This window comes from Clarias gariepinus, chromosome 6 (genome assembly GCF_024256425.1).
Source record: "Clarias gariepinus isolate MV-2021 ecotype Netherlands chromosome 6, CGAR_prim_01v2, whole genome shotgun sequence".
NCBI lineage: Eukaryota > Metazoa > Chordata > Actinopteri > Siluriformes > Clariidae > Clarias > Clarias gariepinus.
In genome coordinates this window covers 462,885-470,000 of record NC_071105.1, presented here as the reverse complement: position 1 = coordinate 470,000, position 7,116 = coordinate 462,885, and positions in this window count along the sequence as shown.

The following is a 7,116-nucleotide window of genomic DNA, read 5'->3' as shown; positions in this document are numbered from 1 at the left end:
GCTGGTGTAACAGCGCGAGCGTTGTTCCTCTCACACGCTCCTGCACACCAAACCTGGAACTACTGTCCATCATGTGTCGTCCTTTTTATCTACCTCGGGAGTTTACATCAGTCATAATCAGCGCCGTTTATATTCCACCACAAGCGGACACGGACACTGCCTTATGCGAGCTGCATGAGGCACTCACACAGCACCAAACACAGCATCGGGACGCTGCGCTTATTGTGGCGGGGGACTTTCACAGTGCCAACCTCAAACGTGCGGCACTGAACTTTCATCAACATATCACTTGCCCCACCAGGGGTGAAAGTCACTACTAGTCTTACTTGATTACTAGTCTTACTTGATCTAAGTGCTGCATTCGACACCATAGATCATAATATTCTCATAGATCGCCTACAAAATCATATAGGTATTCAGGGGCAGGCATTAAAATGGTTTAGATCATACCTGTCTGATCGATACCATTTTGTAGATCTAAATGGAGTACCATCTGATGTAATGCCAGTGAAATATGGGGTCCCACAAGGGTCAGTTTTAGGACCTCTCCTGTTCTCAATTTACATGCTTCCCCTGGGAAACATCATTAGAAGGCATGGGATTAGTTTCCATTGTTATGCTGATGATACCCAATTATACATCTCAACAAAACCAGATGAAATACCCAAGTTGTCTAGATTAACAGAGTGTGTCCAGGACATAAAAGATTGGATGACCAATAACTTTCTTTTACTAAATTCAGATAAGACAGAGATATTGCTCATCGGCCCAAAAACCAGCACACAACAGCTTTCACAATTCAGCCTGCGTTTAGAAGGATGTACTGTTACTACCAGCTCAACAGTAAAAGACCTGGGCGGGATATTAGACAGTAACTTCAATTCAATTCAATTTTATTTGTATAGCGCTTTTAGCAATTTTCATTGCCGCAAAGCAGCTTTACATAGTCAAAAGAATTATTTAAGTTTGTATGAAATGTGAATTTGTATGAATCAAAATGGTCAGTTTGTCCCTGGTGAGCAAGCCGAGGGCGACAGTGGCAAGGAAAAACTCCCTGAGATGGTAATAGGAAGAAACCTTGAGAGGAACCAGACTCAACAGGGAACCCATCCTCATTTGGGTGAAACAGAAAGCAGTAAATGATCTGCATTTATACAGTGTGTAGGGTGGGAGGCAGTTCAGCTATAATAGCTGATGTTAATTGATGTTAATATGGAGTCCAGGTAGTTATTGAAGACCCAGGTAGACTTGTAAGAAGTTCCAGTCATGAACTATCGAACTGTCAAGTCCCCAGAGAAACAGTTGCCAACACCAGTCAAGGCCAGAACCATTTTCTAGGTGGAGAGAATCATTCCCAGACACCAGACGCATCCCAGAGAGACACACGGGGCATCCATGTGACGAGATCTTCAGCCAGAAGCGGGGCACCAGGATGGGTCAGACAGGTCCGGAGGGCAGAGGGAGTCTGGGTCACTGGCAGCTCAGGAACGACATGTGTAGCTCGACAGAGAGAGAGAGAAAGAGTGAAAGGGGGGGACAGGAGGAGAGAGGAAAAAGAAAGAGGGGGGGAAAGAGAAGAAGAGGAGAGATGGCAGTTAGGTATGGTCACAGTCACACAATGTATAATGTGAATGTATATTAACTGTAGAGTGAAAGCAGAGACTCCGGCAGGACTAACTATGACAGCATAACTAAAAGGGAGAGCCAGAAGGAAACACAAACATGAGGGCTTCCTGACATGTAAAGCAAACAATCCCCTCACCGTCAGCAAACCTGAGTGATCAATGAGAGTGAGGAAGACAGCATCCAAACATACCAGTTCACCATAATACTCTACGTCCATGAGTCCCCCAGATCTGCTCCTTTACCTATGGCAAATCTATTTATAAAAATGCTTGGCTAAATAAATAGGTTTTTAGCCTGGACTTAAACACTGAGACTGTGTCTGAGTCCCGAACACTATTTGGAAGACTATTCCATAACTTTGGGGCTTTATAAGAAAAAGCTCTGCCCCCAGCTGTATTTTTCATAATACGCGGTACTGACAAGCAGCCTGCATCCTTTGATCGAAGTAGGCGTGGCGGATCGTAAGACACTAGCATTTCGCTCAGGTACTGCGGCGCGAGACCATTTAATGCTTTATATGTCAAGAGTAGTATTTTAAAATCAATGCGAAATTTCACAGGGAGCCAATGGAGTGAAGATAAGATAGGGGTGATGTGCTCATATCTTCTGGTTCTGGTGAGGACTCTCGCTGCTGCATTCTGGACTAGCTGAAGCTTATTTATGCATCTAGCTAAACAAACTTGTCTTTTGAAAATCATATTTCCAATATCACAAAAACAGCCTTTTTCCATCTTAGAAATATTGCCAAACTTAGGAGTATCCTATCCGTATCTGATGCAGAAAAGCTAGTTCATGCATTCATGACCTCCAGACTGGACTATTGTAATGCATTACTAGGTGGTTGTCCTGCATCCTCAATAAACAAGCTACAGTTAGTCCAAAATGCACCCGCCAGGGTTCTCACTAGATCCAGAAAATATGATCATATAACATCTATATTATCATCCCTGCACTGGCTACCTGTTCAATTTAGAATTAATTACAAAATAGTACTACTTACATACAAGGCTTTAAATGGTTTAGCTCCCACATACCTAACCAGTCTTTTGATACGCTATAATCCATCACGTCCCTTAAGATCACAAAACTCCGGACTTCTGGTAATTCCCAGAATTTTAAAATCTACAAAAGGGGGCAGGGCATTTTCATATTTGGCTCCAAAGCTTTGGAGTAGCCTTTCAGACACTGTTCGGGGAGCAGACACGGTTTTCCAATTCAAAAGTAGACTCAAGACGCATCTCTTTAATCTGGCATACGCGTAACTCATCCCATAACCTCATACTCCAGTACACCTATCCTGAATGGCAACTACGCTAATTCTCTCCATCTTTTCTGTATTTTCTACCCATCCCGAGGCATCTGGAGATTGTGCCAGCTTTAGTAGACAAAGGCCAACCCTGCAAGGTTTCTAAGGCATCTTGAGAAGGATCGGCTCCAGCTAGATTCTGCTTTATGATGGCTGGAGCTACCATCCTGCTCCTGTGCTTCCAGTGATCCAGACCCCATCTGCCCTCTGCACCTACTGCTGAACTGAATCTACACAACTTCTGTTATATTGAACTTTCACCTGCACACACACATGATGTTATTTCTATCTGTTATCACCCAGATGAGTCTGGTTCCTATCAAGGTTTCTTCCTGTTGCCATCTCAGGGAGTTTTTCCTTGCCACTGTCGCCGTCACCCTTGGCTTGCTTATCAGAGACATTTCATTCATCATTCATTCATTTCATTATTATCTAGACACATTTTTCTCACATGTACACACTTCCAAATATTTTCTTTTCTTTTCTTTTCTTTTCTAAAAAAAAAAAAACTTTAATTTTTTTTTTTTGTGAAGCTGCTTTGAGGCAATGACCAGTGTTAAAAGCGCTATATAAATAAAATTGAATTGAATTGAATTGAATTGAAAGGACACTGGACCACCGTTACACTACAGTCAAGGACGGCTACAAGGCACAATCTCGCCCTCCGTTTGGTAAATCCGACCACGCCGCCATCTTCCTCATGCCAAAATACAAACAAAGGCTGAAACAGGAAGTTCCGGTTCAGAGGGAGGTCGCGCGCTGGACGGACCAATCGGTGGCCGCGTTACAGGATGCACTCGATGGCGCAGACTGGGACATGTTCCGAAACAGCTCCGATGATGACGTCAGCGTGTTTACGGAAGCGGTTGTGGGATTCATCGGGAATCTAGCGGATGATACCGTGGAGAAAAAGACTATTAGAACACTTCCCAACCAGAAGCCGTGGGTGGATAAAACCATCTGCGACGCTCTGAGATCTCGCAGCGCTGCCTACAACACGGGACTCGCAACGGGGGACATGGACCCGTACAAGGCTGTGTCATACAGAGTCCGGAAGGCGGTGAAAGAGGCGAAGCAGTGCTACGGGAGGAAACTAGAGTCACAACTCCAACAGAGTGACTCTAGGAGCCTGTGGCAGGAACTAAGGACAATTACAGACTATAAAACACTAACAACCGGTATGACGAACGCGGACGCGTCTCTGTCAGAGGAGCTGAACACCTTCTATGCTCGCTTCGAGGCTGCAGCTAAAGACGCTAGCAATGCTAATGCTAGCGGCGCTAACGGCTGCAGACAGGAAGACACTGCCAGCACCGGAAATGCGTTCATCATCACCGAGCATGACGTGAGGAGAGCCTTCAAGAGAGTGAACACCAGGAAAGCAGCAGAACCAGACGGCATCTCAGGTCGTATTCTCAGAGCCTGCGCAGACCAGCTAGCACCTGTGTTCACTGAGATATTCAACATCTCTTTATCTCAGTCGGTGATCCCCACATGCTTCAAAGAGTCCATCATTGTTCTTGTTCCGTAGAAACCTCAACCTGCTTCTTTCAATCACTATCGCCCTGTAGCCCTCACCTCAGTAGTGATGAAGTGCTTTGAACGCCTGGTCAGAGACTTCATCATTTCTTCACTACCGGACACACTCGACCCACTACAGTTTGCATACCGCCAGAACCGGTCCACAGACGATGCAATCTTTCATCTCCTCCACACATCACTTACTCACCTGGACACTAGGAAAGGGAATAATGGTAAAATGCTCTTTATCGACTACAGCTCTGCATTTAATACCATAATTCCCTCCACACTCACCACCAAGCTGGAGCACCTGGGACTCAGCTCATCAATGTGTCAGTGGATCTCCAATTTTCTGACTGGCAGACCACAGGCAGTAAGGATGGGCGGACATGTCTCAGCCTCACTCACTCTCAGCACTGAAGCCCCCCAGGGTTGTGTTCTGAGCCCCCTGCTGTACTCTTTGTACACCCACGACTGTGTGGCCACTACCAACTACACCGCCATCATCAAGTTTGCTGACGACACTGTCGTGGTGGGCCTGATCACCAACAATGATGAGTCAAAATGAGTAAAATATTCCAAAACATACTAAAGCAATATTTCCATACAAACAATGCGCGCGCGCACACACACACACATGCGCACGCGCACACACACACGCACACTTACCTCCATGATGTATGGTGTCACCATTTATAAAATTTTCAGGAATGTGTTTTTGATCTACAACATAAACATTACACCATTATTATTATTATTATTATTATTAGCAATTATAAGTGTAATCCTAACTCAATCCTTACACATTGCCTCAAAAACTAAAAATTATAGGTTATATATTACCTGAATCATTTTGTGTTCAAATTAATCAATTTTAGTTAAATATTAAATGTATGTATTTTTTCTCTACTTGACACTGCCCTGCTTTTTCAAGCTATTTATTATGAGCAGTGTGTAATGTTCTAACATGGGGATGATTAAATTCATACCCAGTGAACGAAACAGACAGAGAGAGAGAGAGAGAGAGAGAGAGAGAGAGAGAGAGAGAATAAAAAGGAAAATATAAGAAATAGTTGCTTTAATTGTTTCTGACTGGCCGAGTCCATCAGCAGACCTTAACCCAACTGAGGAAAACTTTATGTCCAGGAGAGAAGACTGAAGGGAGAAACCACAAAACACACAACAACTGAAACTGGATGTGGTGGGTGAGTTCACCAAAATGTGTTTAGCATGGTTCTTGAGAGGCTATAATCAGTGAAGATGCCACAATCACTGAAGAAAAGAGGAAGTCCAACTAGACTAGTTTGTCACAATCCGACTAGAAACTGCCAACAAAAAGAACCGAAGGGAAACTGACAGGGTGGCTCTGCACTGCTTCAGCAAGTCCCTGCAGCATCCCAGCAAAACTCAGCTGTGCCCTCTGGTGCTGAGGATTTAGAGAACATCATGCTCTGTGTCTGCAGCACACCCTAGCTTTGTTGATGTAATGCTTACTCTGCACCCCAATCCTGACTCATGTTTGCTCTGCACCCTAGCTTTGTTGATCTCATGTGGACACAGCATCAGCCTTCTGGGGCAACATGATTTCAGCACATTCCAGGTTCAAAAACACTTTTCTAGCACCACCTCCCGGCAAGTCCTGTTTCAGTTCCCCAACCCAATCCATACCCCCAGCCTAAACCCAGCCCTACATAAGTTCCTGCCACTAGCCAATGCCAAGTCCTCAAGGTTCAAGGTTTCTTCCTATTACCATCTCAGGGAGTTTTTCCTTGCCACTGTCGCCCTCGGCTTGCTCACCAGGGACAAACTGACCATTTTGATTCATACAAATTCACATTTCATACAAACTTAAATAATTCTTTTAACTGTGTAAAGCTGCTTTGCGGCAATGAAAATTGCTAAAAGCGCTATACAAATAAAATTGAATTGAATTGAATTGAAGTCCTGGCCCAGTTCCAGCACCCTAGTCTACTTTAGGCCCTGTCACTGTGCTAAGCCCTGAAACAGGCCCCACACCAAACCTTCAATTACTCCTAATGCCCTTTATCGCAGTCTTGGGGTCAGAGGAGGTGAGCAAATGTGGTGGGGTGGTTGTACTTTTCATCATACATTATTGTTTTGTTTGTTGGGAAGTGTTTCAATGTCAAGATAAGATGCTGGTCTAATAGTAAGTGTTTCTTGTTGTTCTGCTTTACTAAGGACAATTGTTTATTGGGACTTTATTGTATTGCACAAAAAAAAACAAAAAAGCCTGGTTTGATCACCAAAGATGTTCTGTTTTGCAGGATGATGCCCAATCTCAAACTGCCCACTTTACAAGAAATCAGTTGGGAGTTATTGCGACATTCCCAGAATGACTTGACAATCGCTGCAAGCTATTTCTATGTTTGAGTTACTAAAGGAGTTCCTTTGAGACCAGCATTTCAGATGTGAAGCAGGAAGCATGGACAAATTTTTTTTACCTTGATGGTTTTTTTACCTTGAACAATAAAATGCTGGAATAAGTGCATCAGTGTAGCGGGGGATTATATAGGGAAATAAAGGGAGTGTTTAATCTGTGTTCTGTTTTTCTGCTAAATTAAAAGTCCTGCTTTGACTCGAATGCCTTGTATAAGACTCTACCGTAAGTGTTTACGTAAGTGTTGTTAAATTCCTTAATGTGA